The sequence below is a fragment of the Protopterus annectens genome, chromosome 13.part0 (assembly GCF_019279795.1).
Source record: "Protopterus annectens isolate FY-2018-M chromosome 13.part0, PAN1.0, whole genome shotgun sequence".
Taxonomy (NCBI): Eukaryota; Metazoa; Chordata; order Ceratodontiformes; family Protopteridae; genus Protopterus; species Protopterus annectens.
In genome coordinates, this window is record NC_056747.1 from 1298865789 (window position 1) to 1298885189 (window position 19401).

The 19401-nt window shown below is 40.5% G+C and overlaps 1 non-coding gene across 1 annotated transcript; it reads right to left on the reverse strand.

The window, feature by feature from the left end:
- Positions 1-1550: 1550 nt before the first annotated feature.
- On the reverse strand, positions 1551-1622 carry TRNAC-GCA. Its single transcript has one exon. It is a non-coding gene; the product is annotated as a tRNA-Cys (tRNA).
- Between the last annotated feature and the right edge of the window lie 17779 nt (positions 1623-19401).

Here is a 19401-nt window from a genome sequence, read left to right on the forward strand (position 1 = left end):
GGATTAGATGCCATACCTTTGTTTATAAGTTACACAACATATAATGATTTCCTTACCACTGTAGACATATGATGGTCAAAGGCTAGATTGCTATCTATGTATGTCCCGAAGACCCTGACTACTGGGTCAACTCTAAGGTGTATTTTGTCAATATGATAGTTACCAGGGATGGAGGACTTCCCAAAGGATACTATTATGCATTTATTGGTACTTAGTTTTAGTCCATGACTCTGACACCAGTCAGTCCATGGCTCTGACACCAGTCAGTCCATGGCTCTGACACCAGTCAGTCCATGGCTCTGACACCAGTCAGTCCATGGCTCTGACACCAGTCAGTCCATGGCTCTGACACCAGTCAGTCCATGACTCTGACACCAGTCAGTCCATGGCTCTGACACCAGTCAGTCCATGGCTCTGACACCAGTCAGTCCATGGCTCTGACACCAGTTGTTTGTCTGTGTCAGCCCCTCCTGGAGAACATTTGTGTCAGTGTGAGATTCAATGACAGCTCCTAATTTGCAATAATCTGCAAATTTAGTCAGCCAGAGACCACTGACATTGGCCTTGACCTCTGAGAAGTAAATGCCAAAAAGGAGTGGTCCCAGGACCAAACCATGAGGGACTCCACTTGTGATTGGGCTCTTTGTAGAGGTGGAGTCCCCAGTTCTAACTTCCTGGGTTCTGTTTGTGAGCCAGTTGGCTATCCACTGGGTGACATACGGGTTTGTACCTAACCTCTTGAGTTTGTCAACAATGCCCAAGTGGGGTATTGTGTCAAATGCCTTTGCCAGGTCAAGGTAGGCAGTGTGAATGATTTTGCCCTCATCCATTGCTTTGGTGACCTTTTCAAAGAAGCCCACCAGACTCAGTAGGCATGATCTGCCCTTGGCGAAACCAAATTGGGTTGTGTCCATGCTCTCATCCATTGTTTTGGTGACCTTTTCAAAGAAGTCCACCAGACTCAGTAGGCATGATCTACCCTTGACGAAACCAAATTGGGTTGGGTCCATGCTCTCATCCATTGCTTTGGTGACCTTCTCAAAGAAGTCCACCAGACTCAGTAGGCATGATCTGCCCTTGATGAAACCAAACTGGGTTGGCTTCAGTGTCTGGAAGTTTACTATATCTCTATTAATCATCTCCATGATAATTCTTTCCATGGCTTTACATATAAGACTAGTGAGACTTATGGGTTTGTAGTTTCCAGGGTCTGTAGATGTGTCCCACCTTTGTGCAGAGGTAAACAGGGAGGGTGCCACACCATTCCATATAGTGTCTGTAATTGTTGTATTGCGTAAACTGCACCATCTGATATATTCCATCTAGTGTCTATAATTGTCGTATTGTGTGAACTGCACCATCTGATATATTCCATCTAGTGTCTATAATTGTCGTATTGTGTGAACTGCACCATCTGAGATCCTGGCAATTAGTCAAGTGGAGAGTAAGGGTACATTGGCATTTTATGGTGTGGCAGCTTTCTGGCTTAACTTTGTTTGAAAGCATAGCCAGAGAAAACAAGGCCTATGCATGGAAAAAGCCACCCATACAGGGGGAACCCAGATTTGAACCGGGGACCTCTTGATCTGCAGTCAAATGCTCTACCTCTGAGCTATACCACCAATTGGTGGTGTTTCAGTTCCTCTTGCCTTGTTTCCCAATGCTCTATAAACATTTTTTGTCTCATCAATCAATTGCTTATTTTGTACTTTTCCTTTATATTTATATTACTGTGCGGCTAACTTAATAACAGATAAAGTCCTCTACGGTTTTCTGCTTGTGCTGATCTTTTTAGTTTATTATTTGTGATAGTGCATGACAGATCCTGATCTGTTCTAATACTGCACATTGCTATTATCAGGTCTATCTGTCTGAATATTTTTGTTGATCTATTCCCTCTTCTATACTCTTCTAACAGTGACACTTCATGTCTTGATTTCTTTATAGTTTTCTCTGTTTGATACTTCCATGATGACATTTGATTTATCCCCTTCTTTTCCCTTACTGCCCTTTGTTTTTGAGGTAAGACTTTATCTGTTATTAAGTTAGCCTCACAGTATATACCCTGTTAACTTCTGTTATATCTCATTAATCTCTATGAATAGTCCTAATTACTGTGTTCATTTGTTTTATCAAATTTCTAATGTTTGGGTTTTATTGACTTACTGTAGTATGTTTCTTTCGTTGATCTTAATATGTCTGTCCATTTCTATTAAATCAAGCAACTCTTCCCTTAGATAATTTTTTTTTTAAACTGAGGGCATGTTCTTTATTCTATTTCCTGTGGGCATTCTACAGAAAGTTCCAGAGCATCTCCCTGTGCCACATTCTCTTCAGTTTCATCCTGTGTCATCTATTGCTCTTTCATATAGGAACTCACTGTCTATCACTCCACAACATTGACTGTGTCAGAGTTGTCACAACTTCCTGTTCCTTCCCTTGCTGTGCAACCCCAACTGAACTTTTGTACTGGTTTCCTATGGGAGGCTCCAAAGTATCTTTATATGGTAACTGATCAGATGTTTCCCGCACCACTGGCTTCTCCTTAATTTGGGGATCCATTGCGCTATCCTTTTGTGGTGTTCTCAGAGTTAGATTTTCTACACTAAATCCCTCACTTTGCAGGTGATCCATAACATCAGCTTCCATGTCGTCAACGTCTTCATTACTAATCCTTTTTTCAACTTTTTCTCATTATTATTTTATTTTTCGTATTGTGAAATTTTCCATATACAGAAGCCTTTGCCTGTTTTTCTCTTCAAATATATTTGGTGCTGCTCATTTTGTATTAATTAATTTTATTTAAATATTGTAGCATATTAAATCTTTTTCTTTCCCATGTCCATATTTCATCTTCGGATGTCTCCTGCTCCTCCTGTTTTTCCTTACTTTGGGGAAATCTTTGTTCCATTATGCTGTGATATAATATGTGCTAGACTTTCTACACTAAATCCTTCACTTAGCAGATATTCCATAACTTCAACTTAGTTTTTTAACTTCTACTTTGCTAATCTTCTGTTTTACATTCCCTCTTTGTGATGTTATTTTTATTGTGAAATGTTCCATATCTGGATGTCTCTCTTGGAATATATTTGGGGTTGTTTTTTATTGATTCATTTGTTTTTTCCTTTGCATAAATATTGCAACATATCAGATCTCTCTTTCCCATGTCCATATTTCTTTTTATACCTTTCAAAAATCTCTAGATTTTATTCTTTATATTTTCCCACATCCTCAGTCACTTATTTTCCAAAGGCCCAAGGTTTCATGGTCTATATAATGTTTTTCATAAATCTATTGTATTAAGGAGCACAAATTTGGTTTTGAAACTTCTGACAGCTTTTCTTGTGGAAATATTTTTCTTTCCTCTAATTTCTCTCTTAACCTTTTTGCATATCTTCTGTCTGGACATTCTGTTTTTTTTTTTTTACATAATAGTAACAATACATAATTTCTTTCTTATCCTCAATAGTTCACTCTATTATCTTTATGGCTCTTTTTTGACCTGTCAGTTTTTGTGATTTTAGTGGACTGCTAGTTCCTTCTACAACAGGGATTCCATCATCCTGTGGGGCTGTCCTAGCCCCATGGTAGGAATATTTCCATGTCTTGAGAATTCTACACTGTCATTTTTTTCCAATCCTGGCATCAATGTGCGTACCAGACTTGGCCACTTTTTTTATCCTGGGTCTTGTACATGCAGATGTCTTTTTTATATTTTAACTTACTTCTGTCCATGACATATGCTATATAAAATACAGTCTATATATTAGTGTCACCGTGGTGAGATTTTGTGAAAAACAGGGTCCTCCTTGTGAAGGTACTCACCAAAAATTGAGGATAAATTCAGTTCCAGCAATACTACTCTCCTCTGCTTGCTGATGGCCTGTATTCAGTTTACAGGAGCTGCTGTAGTCTGCTCTCTCTGATCTCTTGAGTGAATCCAAATGAAATCCAAGGCATCATTTGAAATCTACAGAAAATAAGTATTTTTATTCATTGTACTGCACTTTTAAACTGTGTATTACTGAATTCTCACCTACGTTTAACTGTTTTAGCCATTGTAACTGTTATGCTGTTTCACTGTTTCCTGTTTGAGACTGTTTTTCCTGCACTTTGTATTTTCTAGTACTTGTGTATTTTATAGCATAGGCTAGATTCAGATTTGCTGAATTGAGACTGTTTGACATTATTTGAGCACTAAAGCAAGCCATCTTACATTAAGAGGGCCTGCACCCTTGTGGCAGAAGAGTGTAGCAGGGGACCCATCTGAGTTAGAGATTGTTTGAATAAGGCTCGGTATTGAGCATTTCCATTAGCTAGCTTGTTTGAAAATTGCTTAACTTGTTTTAAAAAAGGGTTCTTGCAGTTGCTATATAAGCCATGCATTTGCACAGGTTTGCACCTGTTTTAACACAGCTCCACAGCATTTGGTGACCAGCCACTGCTCTATCGTCATCTGAGAAATCTCAGACATCTGTTTGAGCATAGCGCACCTTCGCACTGCACCAAGGAAGTAACCACTGGCGGTTACCGATACAAAAGCTTAAGTAGATTTATTTCCCCTTAGAAGCTGCCTGTGCTCCAACTGAGGAGTCCCTTAAGTTGTGCTTAGCTGCTCGGAGAGCACCACAGCGGAGCTTTCTCCAGCATTTGCCACTTTAACTGAAATCTCCTAATCCCTAATAGTCTCATACCCCTTGAGTTACCCAATAGTATAGACCCAGCATTAAGCCCCCAATTAAACCACATCCTTCCTTATTAAAGTAAGCAAATCTACACCTAGTATTATGGATGGTCAGCTCTCCTCTGGTTCTCCTGCCAGCCTGATTGACATGGGTATCCTGAGGCAGTGTAGCAATTGCCTCATGTACACTGACAACACACTACTCCTAAACCACTCAAGCTCAATTTGTGAGAGATGCAAATACACTAAGAATTTGGAATCCTTGCTCTCTCATTCACAGAACAGTGACACTGAACAAGTTGCCAGCCCGCATACTACACCTCCTGCACAAACCACACTATCAACACATAAACCATCATACATGGAGGTACTCACCAAAAATTTACCTAAACACTGGAGACCCCTGAAACACAAACGTGCTACACCTAATACAGTACCTGCAGCACTCAATACACATAAAACCACAAGCATAAGTGTTTTACCAAACAAGCCCCTAAGGCAAAGCACATCTAAACCAAATTTGTTGGTCATAGGCAACTCTATAGTGAGACACATAGATGTCCCACTCACTGGACTGGACAAGGAGATGGTTACAGTCAGCTGTCTGTCGGGTGCCAGGATCCACCAGATCACAAATGCTCTCAGGTCTCTCCACAACAAGTACTGTTATGACTCCATCATAGTTTATGTTGGTGTGAATGACTTGAGACATACCTGACTGGACTATATGAAGAGAGATACGACTGAGCTCTCTGAATATGTGTCTCAGGCAGGTATGTCCCCAGCCTTGAGCAGCATACTACCTCCACCTAAGATGATCCCACAGTATAAACAAAAAAATGATTGACTTCAACAATTCACTTAGTTTCTGGTGTCATTCTAAGGGGATCCAATACCTGTCAGCCTGGGATGACATGGTAGACTGACTACACTGCTTTGCCAGAGATGGTCTTCATCTGTCACTTCTGGGATATCAGTTACTGGCTAAGGCTCTTGCCTCCCCCATGGTGCCTTTTTTAGACAATGTCACAACAAAATTCCTGATGTAAAAATTTCTTCAAAAATCAACCTCAAGGTTATGCTGCTAAATGCTTGGAGTCTAAACTTAAAACTGCACTCACTGGAAGCAGCCCTCTCCTTAAAAGATGCTGACATCTGCACAGTCACAGAGACTTGGTTTAACACCACAGAAAGCACTCCAGTCATACTAGGTTATAATACCTTCCACTCATTCAGACCACAAACTCAAAGATAAATACACCTCTTGTTTGGTTAAACAAAATGATTCCATTGAATTAATCCAGGTCCCATTGTCTGTAGGTAAGATCCCTCTCCAAGCTATTGCCAGTTATAGGACCTCCTCCATGAACCAGGATACCCAGACCACATACTTGAATCTACTTGAATCACTCAAGATACAACCAAACATCCTTCTTTTAACTGACTTTAACTACCCATCCATATATTGCCCGAAGCTTCTTGGACTTCATCAACTCCAATGCCCTGGACCAGTTGGTTGATACCCCTACAAAGGACCCAAACATTCTGGATCTGGTGCACCACCCCATGAGTGTGGCCCTCCCTAGTGAGGTCTGATCATTAATCAGTCTCGTTAGAAGTAACAGTAAAATCTGACCCCCATTAGCAGCAACTAGACAAAAAAACTTCTCCAAAGCCAATTACAACCTAATATGTGACAGCATTAATAGCTTTATAGCCCCTGCCCTCATTGATGGCTTGGACACATACACTGGGATTTACACCAATGCCTTGTATAAGCATCTATACAAATGTATTGACTCAGCCGTACCTGATAGGATCAAAATAAGATCTTTAAGAAAGAACTAGCGTGCCTGGTGGGAGTCCATGATTGACAGGTAAGAGAAAGAAATTGTTGTCCAAGAGCAGGAAGGAAGGGTCTCTGAAATGGAAGCATTCCCTCCTCATTTTAAACAAGCAAATAAGATACCTCGTAAGGCATTCTAAAGCTAACTATGAATCCAAGTTAGCCTCTTTTGCTAAGGATAACCATAAAACCTTCTTTAGCTATGTCAGAAACCTTAAAGGAAAATCCAGATCTGTGCAGAACTGATTATTAATGGCACCACATATATTGAACCCGCATAATAGCAAACCTGCTAGCTGACAGTTTCAGTGAAAACATCCCCGCTGTCCCCATCACATATCCCCCAAACATCCCTACCACCTGGCATCCACCTAGTATCTCCAAGGAACAGATCGTAAATGCTCTCTCCAAAGCCAAAAATACAACCTCTATGAGACCTGATAATATCCCAGGCTGCATTCTAAATGGATTAAAACAGGAACTAGCTGTACCACTGGGTACTCTTTTTAACCACAGTCTAAGCACTGGTTTTGTACCTGCTGAATGGAAAATAGCAACCGTCATCCCATTACATAAAGGAGGCCCGTCCACAGACCCTGGGAACTATAAACCCCAAAAGCTTGACCAGCCTAATCTGCAAGGCTATGGAAAGAATAATCACAGACCTTATCAATAAAGATATGGGAGACCTCCAAACGCTTGACCTGACCCAGTCTGGCTTCATTAAAGGGAGATCTTTCCTCTTGAACTTGGTGGACTTCTTTGCGAAAGTCACCAAAGCCCTGGAAAAAGTCAAATCCATGCATATGGCCTACCTGGACAAGGCGTTTGACACTATTTCCCACTCAGGCATCATTGATAAACTCACCCAGCTGGAAATCAACCCATATATTGTCAGGTGGGTTGCAAACTGACTCACTGATAGAATGCATACAGTCAAAATAATGCATACAGTCAAAATAGGTGACTTTACCTCCACTGGAAGACCCTTAATCAGTGGTGTTTCACAGGGATTGGTGCTGGGGCCCCTGTTTGCAATCTACTTCTTGGATGTACAGAATAAAACAAAAGGCCTATGGCTGACAAAGTTTGCTGATGGTCGCAAACTGGGTGCAATCATTGAGTCCTCCAACAATGTCAACATCCTACAAGAGGGACTTACACAGACAGATGACTGGTGCCAAAGTCATGGCTAAAACTCAATGCAAAAAATGCATTATCATCCCCTTCAGCAAGGGTGATGTCCCTGCAGATTACCACATTAATAACAACACCCGAAGTACACAATCACCGGTGAGAGATTTGGGCACACAGGTTGACAGCAATTGTTCCTTTGACCACCACATCTCCACAATGGTAAGAAAGGATTTCTACATCACCCATCTCATAAGCAAGGGCATTGCATCCAGACAAAAAGAGTTTATAACCCCCCTGTATTCCTCACTCATCAGGCCAACAACAGAGTACAATGCTACCTCTGGTATGTACCTTACCAGGCACCAGCAGCAACTGGAAAGACCTGAAAGGTTTCTTACAAAGAAAATTCAGGGTTTTCAGCATATGTCATATTAGACTGAAATCAATGTCACTATACTCAGTGTCTTACAGACTACTCAGAGGTGACCTCTTCCTTGCATATAATACAATTTCAAATCCTGTTCTAATGGAAAAGCTGTACAATTGTAAATCAACTGATATAAGATGCACTTGCTCTAGGGAACTCAACCTAGCATGTGACATCAACAGGACTTGCTGGAGAGAGAGAGATATGTCTCACAGAGGTTACCTCTCCTCTGGAACAAACTTCCAATTCAGGTGAAGCAGAGCTCCTTGTTGACCTTATTTAAGTGTAATTTGGATGATTGGATGGGAAACTGCAAATTCACCCCAGGAGTTTCACCAGTATCCCTTCTGGACAGGGGAGGTAGTTGTTGACTTAGTTCTGCTTAATACCTTGATATTCTTGGGAACAGGGGTTGTATTTGACTAGGCCTGTAAGGACCATGTGACCATTAGCTTAGTAAGCTCCTATGATCCTATGATCATCTCTGCATTCATCCTGTACTTCTTTCCTGATGTCTTCTGCTGTCATTGGCTGGTAATGTGCTAGCAAATGTCCTCACACTCAGGTTAGATGTATACTGTGTTTTGTTCTCATAAGGTTGTGCAGAACTGCATACACATTTTCAGTGTTAAGCTTAACTACATCCCCTGATATGCCCAGACATTGGAAGGAAGACTTCAACATTGAAAAGTCATGTTCTACAGTCGATCCATTCTGGTTGTGTATTTTACTGGATCTCATCTTATAGGGTCATAGGCGTTTACTTGGCTAACAATCACACAGGCATTTTTAAGCCTAGTTATGCATCCCAAATCTCTGACAAATTCTGGTACCCTTGATAAGTGTAAGCAGGGGCTTTTGAGATGAAACATTTACAAGCACAGACCTGGGAGGTGAACCATTTACAGGCTGCCTGTATCAACCAGAGACTTAGGTGCTAAACCAGGGATGACTTGAATTGGATTATGGAGAAACTCTGATTCTCATGGATGGGGAGCCTGTTCCAGAGAAGGGGTAGTCTCTGGGATACATACCTGTTTCTCCAGTAGGTCCTATTTATATGACAGACAAGGTTTAAGTCTTTAGAATGGATAAGTCTGGTGCTGTTTGTTTTGTGGATATGCAGGAGTCCATCAGGATGGGTTCTGAAAATGTCTTGGTATGTGAGGCACAGCTTTCCCCTCAACAGCTGGTAGGAGACAGACTACAGGGGTAGAGCACTGAGGTGGTCTGCACAGGACATGTTACTAACACACTGTATTCTTTTAGTGAGGAACCTCTGTGGACATCCCAATTGTTGGATATACCTGGTTAGGTACAGACCAGCTCAATGATAGGTCTGACGAATGTGGAACAATGACTTCCTTGGACCTAGATGCCATACCTTTGTTTATAAGTTGCACAACATAGAATGATTTCCTCACTACTGTAGAAACATGATGGTCAAAGGATAGATTACTATCTATGTGTGCCCCCAAGTCCTTGACTATTGGGTCAGCTCATAGGAGTGTGTTGTCAATATGTTAGTAACCAAGGGTGGATGACTTCCCGAAGGATGCTATTATACATTTCTCAGCATTTACTTTTATTCCATGGCTCTGATACCAGTTGTTTGTCTGTGTCAGTCCTTCCTGGAGAACATTTGTGTCAGTGTGGCATTCAATGACAGTTCCTAATTTGCAATCATCTGTAAATTTAGTTAGCCAGAGGCCATTGACATTGGCCTTGACTTCATAGAAGTAAATGCCAAAATGGAGTGGTCCCAGGACCACTCCCTGAGGAACTCTGCTTGTGACTGAACTCTTTGTAAAGCTGGACTCCTCAATTACAACTTCCTGGGTCCTATCTGTTAGCTATATGGCCATCCACTGGGTAGCATAAGGGTTTATGTCTAACCTCTTGAGTTTGTAAGCAATAATTGAGTGGGGTATAGTGTCAAATGCCTTGGCCAGGTCAAGGTAGGCAGTGTGAACCATTTTACCATCATCCATTGCTTTGGGACCTTCTGAAAGAAGTCCACCAGGTTAAGTAGGCATGACCTGCCCTTGATGAAACCAAATTGGGTTGGTGCCTGGAGGTTTTCTGTGTTATTATTGATTCATTTCCATGGCTTTACATATGAGACTAGTGAGACTTATTGGTCTGTAGTTTCCAGCATCTGTAGATGGCCCACCTTTGTGCAGGGGGATGACTGTTACTGTTCTCCATTCATGAGGCATGAAGCTTATTTGGAAGCTACAGTTAAATAGCAATTCCAGAGTCCCTGATAGGTCATGTTTCATGCTGTTTAGAAGGCATCCTGGGATATTGTCTGGGTCTATTGATACAGTGTTCTTAGCATTAGAGAGAGCATTAAGGACCTGTTCCATACTGAGAGCAGGGGGAGTTATATTTGATGGTATTTCCTGAAGGAAAGGTAAGGGGGAGAGAGGGGTAAACGTGGAGCTGAATTTGTCAGCCAGTAGGTTTGTTATAGCTTCTGGCTCAGTATAGGTGGCTCTATTAACAATGAGCTCTGCACACAATTGTGTATTGCCTTTGAGGTTGCAGACATGGCTAAAGAATGCCTTGTGGATCTTTGGTCTGGGTGGCCAAATTTACCTCATATCTGGCTTTGATAGACTTTATTTGTCCTTCTGGGACAGATCTGTGGTTGTGGATTGGCGTTATTAACCATGGTTGTAGAGGGTATCCAGAATCTTCTGTGGGAGGAAAAAGGTACACTCTGGGTGTTATACCTTTAAATATATGCACTGTGTACTACCTCTCTTACATTGTTTTGCCTGTCTACATATCTACAATATATGCACTGCATGCTACCCATCTTACATTGTTTTGCCTGTCTACTTATCGACAACATATGCACTGCATGCTACCCGTCTTACATTGTTTTGCCTGTCTACTTACCGACAATATATGCACTGCATGCTACCCATCTTACATTGTTTTGCCTGTCTACTTACCGACAATATATGCACTGCATGCTACCCGTCTTACATTGTTTTGCCTGTCTACCTATCTACAAGAAGATGAGGAGTAAGGACAACTGTTCAGAATATCAGATCCTGGCAGCAGCTAACTTAGCAAAACTTGAAGACACCTAATGCTGGTAAAATGTAAAAGGGCATAAGATTTTGTAACTGCAGGGTAACGTAGAGACACCAGGTATAGCCCCTTACCCAGGCAGACCTGGTACGCCCCTCCATGATGATACTTTGTAAGTTGGTCAATTTTCAGTCTGGAATCAATAAATAACACAAATATAGCCAAGCAAATCAAACCAGATTGTAAAAACTGGAAAACTTTAATGGACACGTAGTCCAAACTCCTTAAAAAGATAAGCACTTTCATCCATATCACATAAACTCAGGACTTCATCAGATCACTGGAGTTCAAAGACATGCATCTGGAGTGTTTCTCCCTGGGTCTCTTCTGAAAATTGGCTTTGTTCCAAGTCGGACTTTCCTGGTAAATAAATGTTAAATAAATAAATAAATAAAGATTGCTCATCCATTATTGAATAAAGATCCACTTAAACCCTTAACTGGACTGATCTTTCCCTGGAAAGAGAACTTTATTTTTGCTAAGTTTTGCTAAGTTAACGGCGGCCAGGAGCTGATATTCCAATCAGTTATCCTTATTCCTCATCTTCTACTTTTAACTGTAGATGCTGAGGCTGCAGGTTGGGATACCAGATCAGTGCTTCACAGCTTTCTCTGTCTCTTATCTAGAAAAAGGCCACGCTGGATGTGTCTACCTTTGAATATGCGGTATAGGTTGCACATAACACATGATGTATGCATCACTAACATTCCTCACATATCTAACATAGACATTCATTACTCAGTTGTTAATATTGCAAAGATCCTGGCAATTACCTGTCTGCCATCATTTCCTTTATATATAACCATCTCTGTCTTTTTTGCCATAACATTTATCCTGATGTAATTGCAAATATGTGCACCTATCACTCCTGGTAACTCAGACGTGAGATAAAAGGCTTCTAGAGAGGTTTGGTATTTTGCTGTTTGCACCGGGAACCTCATATAAATATTTTCCATCATGATGTTAAGGAACTGGTCTATAATCCTGAAGTCAGTGGCCTGCGACTTGCCAGCTATCCTCTTATTCTGAGACTAGAATATCCTGGAAAACAGCATGCCTATGGCTATGCATACTTTATTTGTAGGGGTACAGGAGGTTACACCACAGGCTTTACATGGTTATATGTGAAGCATACAAGTCATATACAGCTTGTACCAACTTTCAGTCTAATTTATTTAGTTATTTATTTACTGATTTGTTTTTTTTCAGGGAAAGTCCAACTGTATGGCAAAAGTCTTTTCAGCAGAGGCCCAGGGAGAAAAGCTCCACATATACATATTGCAATATCTGCATTACGTGTCACAAAAAGGAAAATATTTAAATTGAAAGAGCAAGTCATAATAATAATTAGAACATTGGTTATAGTCAAAAGGAATATATAAAATATGCAAAAGAGTACAATATACAACATGGATATGTGATGTTAAGAATAAACAAATACAATTTACATGTAGAAGATACATTGAAAGAAATATTATATACGTACCACTTAATTTCAGAAATGGTTGTCAGTGATTGCAGCTTGGTTTGTGAGCTTTTGCATCTACATACAACATCTGTTTTTAGGTACCGCTTTAGGAATTTGTTTAATGGAAAACAACATGTTAGGCATCTTCAGTGGATGACATAGTGCTCTGAAACACTATGTCTGCTGCTATTAGTACCACGTCATCAAATCTATGTTTCAACTTTCTGATATATTCTCTTCTAGTTGTTACATCTACCTTTTACTCGTGTTGTGTAATTCTGTCATATTTTTGAATTGCTTATATGCCATTAACTTTATTTGCTGGATACCTTACTTCATTTGCATTTGATGATCAAACCTGTTCCATGCTTTGTGTAACAGGCATTAAACATACTACCAGCAGGTATTCACAAGCGAGATCTTGTATCACACACCTTGTATAAACAGCTTCTGTATCTGGTCCTGCAACTGGCAACTACCCTACACCAATATGAACCATCATGCTGGGAGGTAGTGAAAGCAGAGGGTGGAAACTATTTCAAACCTTAAGGTTGAATTTAAAAGTTATAGAAAAAGAGACTCTCTCAGAAAGATGAAAAGCAAGGACTGTGTTGAGAGGTGAACAATACTATAAGCCAACAATGACTTAGATGAAATATATCTAGCAAGGAGAACGAAAACGTTGATTAGGGTAATGAGGTGATGAAAAGAGAAATTTTGCTTGTGTGACTACCAAGCAAATAAACACAGCACCACCTCCTGCCTAGAGGATGTGATCTCTGGTGGTTAGCTAGAGGCTATAAATGCACGATAAAGTGCAGAGTGTTGAAAGATAACTGATGGAAAGTAAACAGAGAAAGAAAAGAGATTTGATCTTCCATGTAATGTTGCTTTTCCCTTTATTTGATATTTGTATTTGCTTTCACTGTTATGCTCCTCTTCCTCTTCACAGCTGCCTCTTCCTCTTCACAACTGCCTCTTCCTGTTCATAATCTTCATAGCTGGAATTCCATTTGTGCGAGACACAGTAGTGGAAATTTGTTGGCAAAAAGAAATAGACAATTAAGTGGAAAAAGTTTTCTTTATAAGTGACCCCTCACTCTCTGCATAATTAATTCAAAAATGGTAGACCATTCATCAGCATGAATCAATTTTCTTGCTGTAAAATGCACTTATTAAATGAGTACTGATTAAATGTGGCAATTAATCTGTGAATATTATGACCAAGAAGGACAGAGACATGCACAGAAAGATGCACTCTGAGAGAAGATATTCTGGTTGCCCACTCAGTCTGTCAAATCCCTACCTTGTAGGTAAACTGTAGAGACTTCTAAATGAAAGCCTACCAAAACTACTGTCCTGAGTCTTGAGAACTGTCTGTCAGTTATTGTGAAAGCCCTCTTTCCACTATCTGAGTGAAGCTGCCCAGAATAAACAGTGTCAGCATAACTCAGCATGACCTTTTCATGATTGCATGTATTTTGGCATCTTTCAGGTTGGATTACTTCAGCCCAAATTATCTTGGTCTTTCTGCAATGGGTGTCACAGTCTTCAGGTGGAGTGCTAATTAGGACATCACTTGACTCGTATACTAATTCTGTTCCAGCTGGTTTCACAACAACTTAACAAAATACATCTCAATAAATTTCACAGAACTGAGGTTTGAAGCATGGCAGTCCCCCCATACTTCTGTCACAAGGGCAATATCCACACCTCTAATGTAAATATAACCTAATCCACGATAGATGAACCTCAATGTAGGTTATAGTTTCATGGAGAGAAGGCCTTTTGCTGACCAAGCAGTCTGAGAAAACAGATTATGTGAACTTTGTTTTGTGATTGTGTATTTGTCATGTTCCCCTTCCAACAGCGTCCAGGGTGACACCTAGGGTGACTCATTTATCTATTGCCACATGCTGTGGGACCATGACTCATATTTATCCATCAGTAAGAATATGATGTCAAATTCTAAACATAGTTCAAAGTCAATTCACCCCAGCGCAGGACTGAAGTTTGTGAAAAAGACCATGCAAATTGCATTACAGACAGGTGAGTGAATAAATACAAAACGGATATATGGCAAAATGCTGATGCTTATTTGCTTGAACACCCAAATATCAGAACTAAGACCGGAGTGGCAAACATTTGAGTTACACTGAACAAACTGAAGACCAATATGTAGAAAACATGTTAGTGGGAAACAGCTTTTTGATGCAGGCAACCCCCCTCTACCTTCTGTATGTGTGTGTGTGTGGGGGGGGGGTGCGTGTCCCCAGCACCCTCTATGTGTGGAAGTTGCAATCCACTCTTTTATTACTTGAAAATTCTAAATTCAAGACTGCACAACCTCAGAAAAAAGGAAATACAATAACCATGACTTCTATTTTGTACTGTTTTTTTTCACCATTGTATAAGCTGTCAATAATATATATGTACTAAATGTCTTTATTAATGTAAATTCTGTATTGTATGTGAAATGTCTTATATGTGGAGCTTTTCTCCCTGGGACTCCACTGAAAATGGGCACTTCTGGCCCAGCTGGACCATCCCAGTAAACAAACGCAAATAAATAAATAAACAAATAAATAGTGACCACAGTTTAAGTGGACAGTCATGTTTACAGGATGCTTTTCAAAAACTATTTCCATTCTTTATTATAACTTGGTTGGGTTTATCACTATTTTCCTGGTTAACCAGACATGTTACCATGGCAACTTATTAGTAAGCAAGTGCTCAGTCATTAGCAACCATGACACCATCTTGAGAGAGCTAGAACTGGTCAGATACTGACAGCTGACCCATTCTGTGGGGACAATCTTAAGTAAGTTCCACCTCAGAAGTTTTGCCATGAAAAAACCTGGAATTACAGCATTTGCATTAGAAACTCCAAAGATCACATGCTTACTAAACATTACACATCTACTCTATGTAGAATTGTCAGCATGTAGAAACATACAGAAACACGAAGTCCAGACTAGTGTGCACTATACTGCAGTGTTCAGCCAATGTAGAAAAGTGTGTGGGGGCAAAGGTCATGCATTTCTTTGTTAACTGGGTAAACCAACTGGACACAAGTATTTATTTATTATTTATTTATTTATTTACATTTGTTGACCGGGAGGGGCCGACTGGACGTAGGTCCATTTTCAGCGGAGGCCCGAGGAGAAAAGCTCCACTGTTAAAATAAACAGACAATAGTTACATTGGATTACATAGCGATTAACAATATAACATAGCAATTACTTACAACATATTTACAGATGAAGAACATAGTACATCAGTAGACAACTAGAATCTTTATCTGTGAAGTACATAACAGACATTAACAAATGTTACAATAAGAAGTTCCTGCTGTATAATAAGTACTAGGCTTATGAGCATCTGCGCTTGCTATAATCAAGGTAGTTAGTGGAGTGGAAAGAAAGGTAGTGGTTGGATGGGGTGGCTGATTTTAAAGTGGGAGTTGCAAGGGCATAGCCAGCATGTTTTTAGGTGCGCTTTTAGTAAAGTTTTGAAGTGGGTGCATGATGGTACGGAGGTAATTGTGGGTGGGAGGGAGTTACATAATTTGGCTATGGTGCAAGGGAATAGTGCTTCACCAGCAGAGTTATTGGCTTTAGTGATCTGCAAGTGATTTTTGTTGCTGGATCTTAGTGGTCTGGTGGTGCGATGGGGTTGGAGTAGATTCTGGAGGGATGGGACATTTAGTAGATGGTTTACTAGTTTGTGGGCGAGTGAGAGCTGACACCATTGAAGGAGGTGAGGGAGTTTAAGCCAGCCCAGTTCAGCAAGTGAGAGACAGTGGTGACAATGGTAGGATGCCCCTGTGGCGAATTTGGCGATTTTGTTGTAGCAGGTCTCTAGCTTGTTTAGATCACATTGCCTTAGGTTGGTATATATATTGAAGAGGCATAAAGTAGGATGGAGATAAGGTGGGAATTTGCTACTGAAATCTTTGCTGCTTTGGTGAGAAGCTTAATTCTGTATAACGCTCCTAGTTTTTTGTGGACTTTTTTTATGGTCATGGATATGTGAATGTCAAATTTTAATTTATTGTCTATTTCCACTCCTAGCAATTTGGTGTGTTCAGCTGGGTATATAGTGGTGTTGTCTTTTGCTGTGATGTTAAAGTGAGAGTTGTTTTGAGTATGTTTGGTGGGTTGGAAGATGAGTAGTTTAGTTTTGTTTGGGTTGAGTATTAATTGGGCCTCGGATAACCAAGTTTCAACAGAGGAAAAGGCTTCCTGTGTGACGTTTTGCAGTTTGGGTAGGGACTGGGCTGAGCAGATGATGATTGAGTCATCTGCGTATTGTATGAGTGTGCCATGTTTGGTGGCAGAGGCTAGATTATTGATGAAAACAGAGAAGAGTAGGGGTCCAAAGATGGATCACTGGGGAACCCCTATGGAGACAGGTAGTTGGGGAGATATGTCATTTTGCCATATAACAGATTGTTGGCGGTCAGACAGGTAACTCTGAAATCAGTTGGTGACTGAGTGAGAGAAGGATAGGTTATTGAGGACAGAGATAAGTTGTTTGTGTGGGAGCGTGTCAAATGCTTTAGATAGGTCTAGGAAAGTAGCAGAGAAGAGATAGCCATTGTTTTTATGCTGAAGGATAGTGTTAGTAAAGGAGTGTAAGGCAGTGGTGGTGCTATGGTTTGGTAGGAAACCATGCTGAGTATTGGAAAGGAGGTAGTCTGAGACCTGAGAGTGTATGCATCTCTCTAGTATTTTGGAGAGTGGAGAGAGAATAGCTATGGGGCAGTAATTGGTTAGTTCTGTGGAGGGTCCGCCATTGTGGAAGGGAATTATATGTGATACTTTCCACAGTGTGGGAATGTAACTTTCTGACTGAGATTGGTTAATCAAGATGGATACTGGGTAGGCCAGAGCATCAGCTGCGATTTGTAGGTATTCACTTGGGAGGTTGTCTGCTGCTAATTTGGTAGGCTTAAGTTTAGTTAAGAGTTTTTTTATGTTGGAGGTAGGTACAGGAGAAAAAGAGAAGGCAGTGGGGAGATTACTAGTTGAAGGTGTGGGTTGGAGGGGAGGGGGATTGTGTTGTTTCGCTAGTGATAGTATGGTTTGTGTGAAGTGTGTGTTGAATGAGGTAGCAATATTTTCTGAGGAGTGAGGTATGTTAGGAGGAGGGGTACTGACTTTATCTGGGTGGAGGATGGAGTTTATGGAGGACCAGAATTGTTTGGGGCTGTGTTGGGAGGAGTCTAGGTCAGACTGGTAGTATTGGAATTTGTCCTGTTTTATTAGCTTTTTGACTCTATTGCGTAGTTCTAGGAATTTATGTCTAGTTGAGGGGGTTTTGGTTTTGTGCCAGTGCTCCCAGGCTTTATCCCTGTTTTTCATTTCTGACTTAGTGGTTTTCTGTAGCCATGGGGAAGGTTGTGCTTTGGTTCTTGAAAATCTTATGGAGGCATGGTAATTAAGGATGCTCAGGAAGGTAGTATTAAAAAATTCAACTGCGTCATCAAGACTGAGGTACTTTAGAGGATGCCAGTTACATTCTTTGAGGGATGAGATGAATGTGAGTGGGTTAAAGTTTACTTTTTTACGTATTTGACGGTAGATGACAGGTTTAGCTTGGTATAGGTATTTTTTGAGTAGGAATGTTGGGGAGTGATCACTGAGGCTATCAGATAAGCAGCCTGTTATATATGACTGGGGGCTCTTACTGACTAGTATCCAATCCAGGGTAGTGTGCTTGCTGGAGTTTTTATTTATCCTGGTTGGCGACTGGACTAGTTGGGTGAAGCCATGAAGCTTTACATGATGGGTTGGATGGTTGCCAGAACAGGATTGCCAGTCAATATTGAAATCACCTAAAATAATAGTTTCTTGGGGGAGATGGTGGGTAGACCAGCTGAGGAGGTTTTCTAGTGGAGGGATGTTTTGGTCAGGTGGGAAGTAGCATCCAATTATGTTGATGGTTTTGTTTTGGTTTATTTTGAGGTTGGTATATATTATTTCTTCATTGCCTATTTGTGGAGCTGATGATTTTAAGATCTGGATGTTTAGATGCTGTTTAAATATTATAGCTACACCACCTCCTTTCTTGTTTAGCCGGTCTACTCTTAGTATGCCATAACCTGTAGGGAGTATTTGCTCACTGGTAATGTGAGGTTTTAGCCATGAGGCCATGAGTATCTCTTTTCAAGGGGTGACATGGGCCAGAGTCACAGTGTAGGTAAATGAAGTTGAAAGTACTCAAACCCTGCACAATCATTTGTGCTAACTGACAGCTAGGTGCATGCAACAAAAATTCTCTTAACCATGCCAGGCAATAATCATCACTTCCTTCTCCCAATTCCATATGACACTGGAGATTGGGAGGCATGAGTGGGCCAAGATAAGATAGGGGCTTGATTGTCACAGGTGGCCAAAACATGATTTAACTAACAAAAAATCATTTAATCATAATCACAGAGTCCTAACCTTCTTCTTTTATCATTAAAATGACCTGCTCCATATAGTTTCAAACACTGAAACCATGCAAACTGTGCAATATTCACAGTTAGACCTGCCCACGTGCTATGAAGATTTTACAAGACTGTTGGCCTAATTTTTGTTTATTTTTTTGTCAAGCATGGGCAAAGTTAAATAGTAACTGAAATGATAAGTAACTTTTCTTTGTTATACAGTAGATGCCAGTCTGTGTTTGTCCACAGTGCCTAGAATCCTGAAAGTAAAAGGCTGCATTTAGTACCCGAGGGC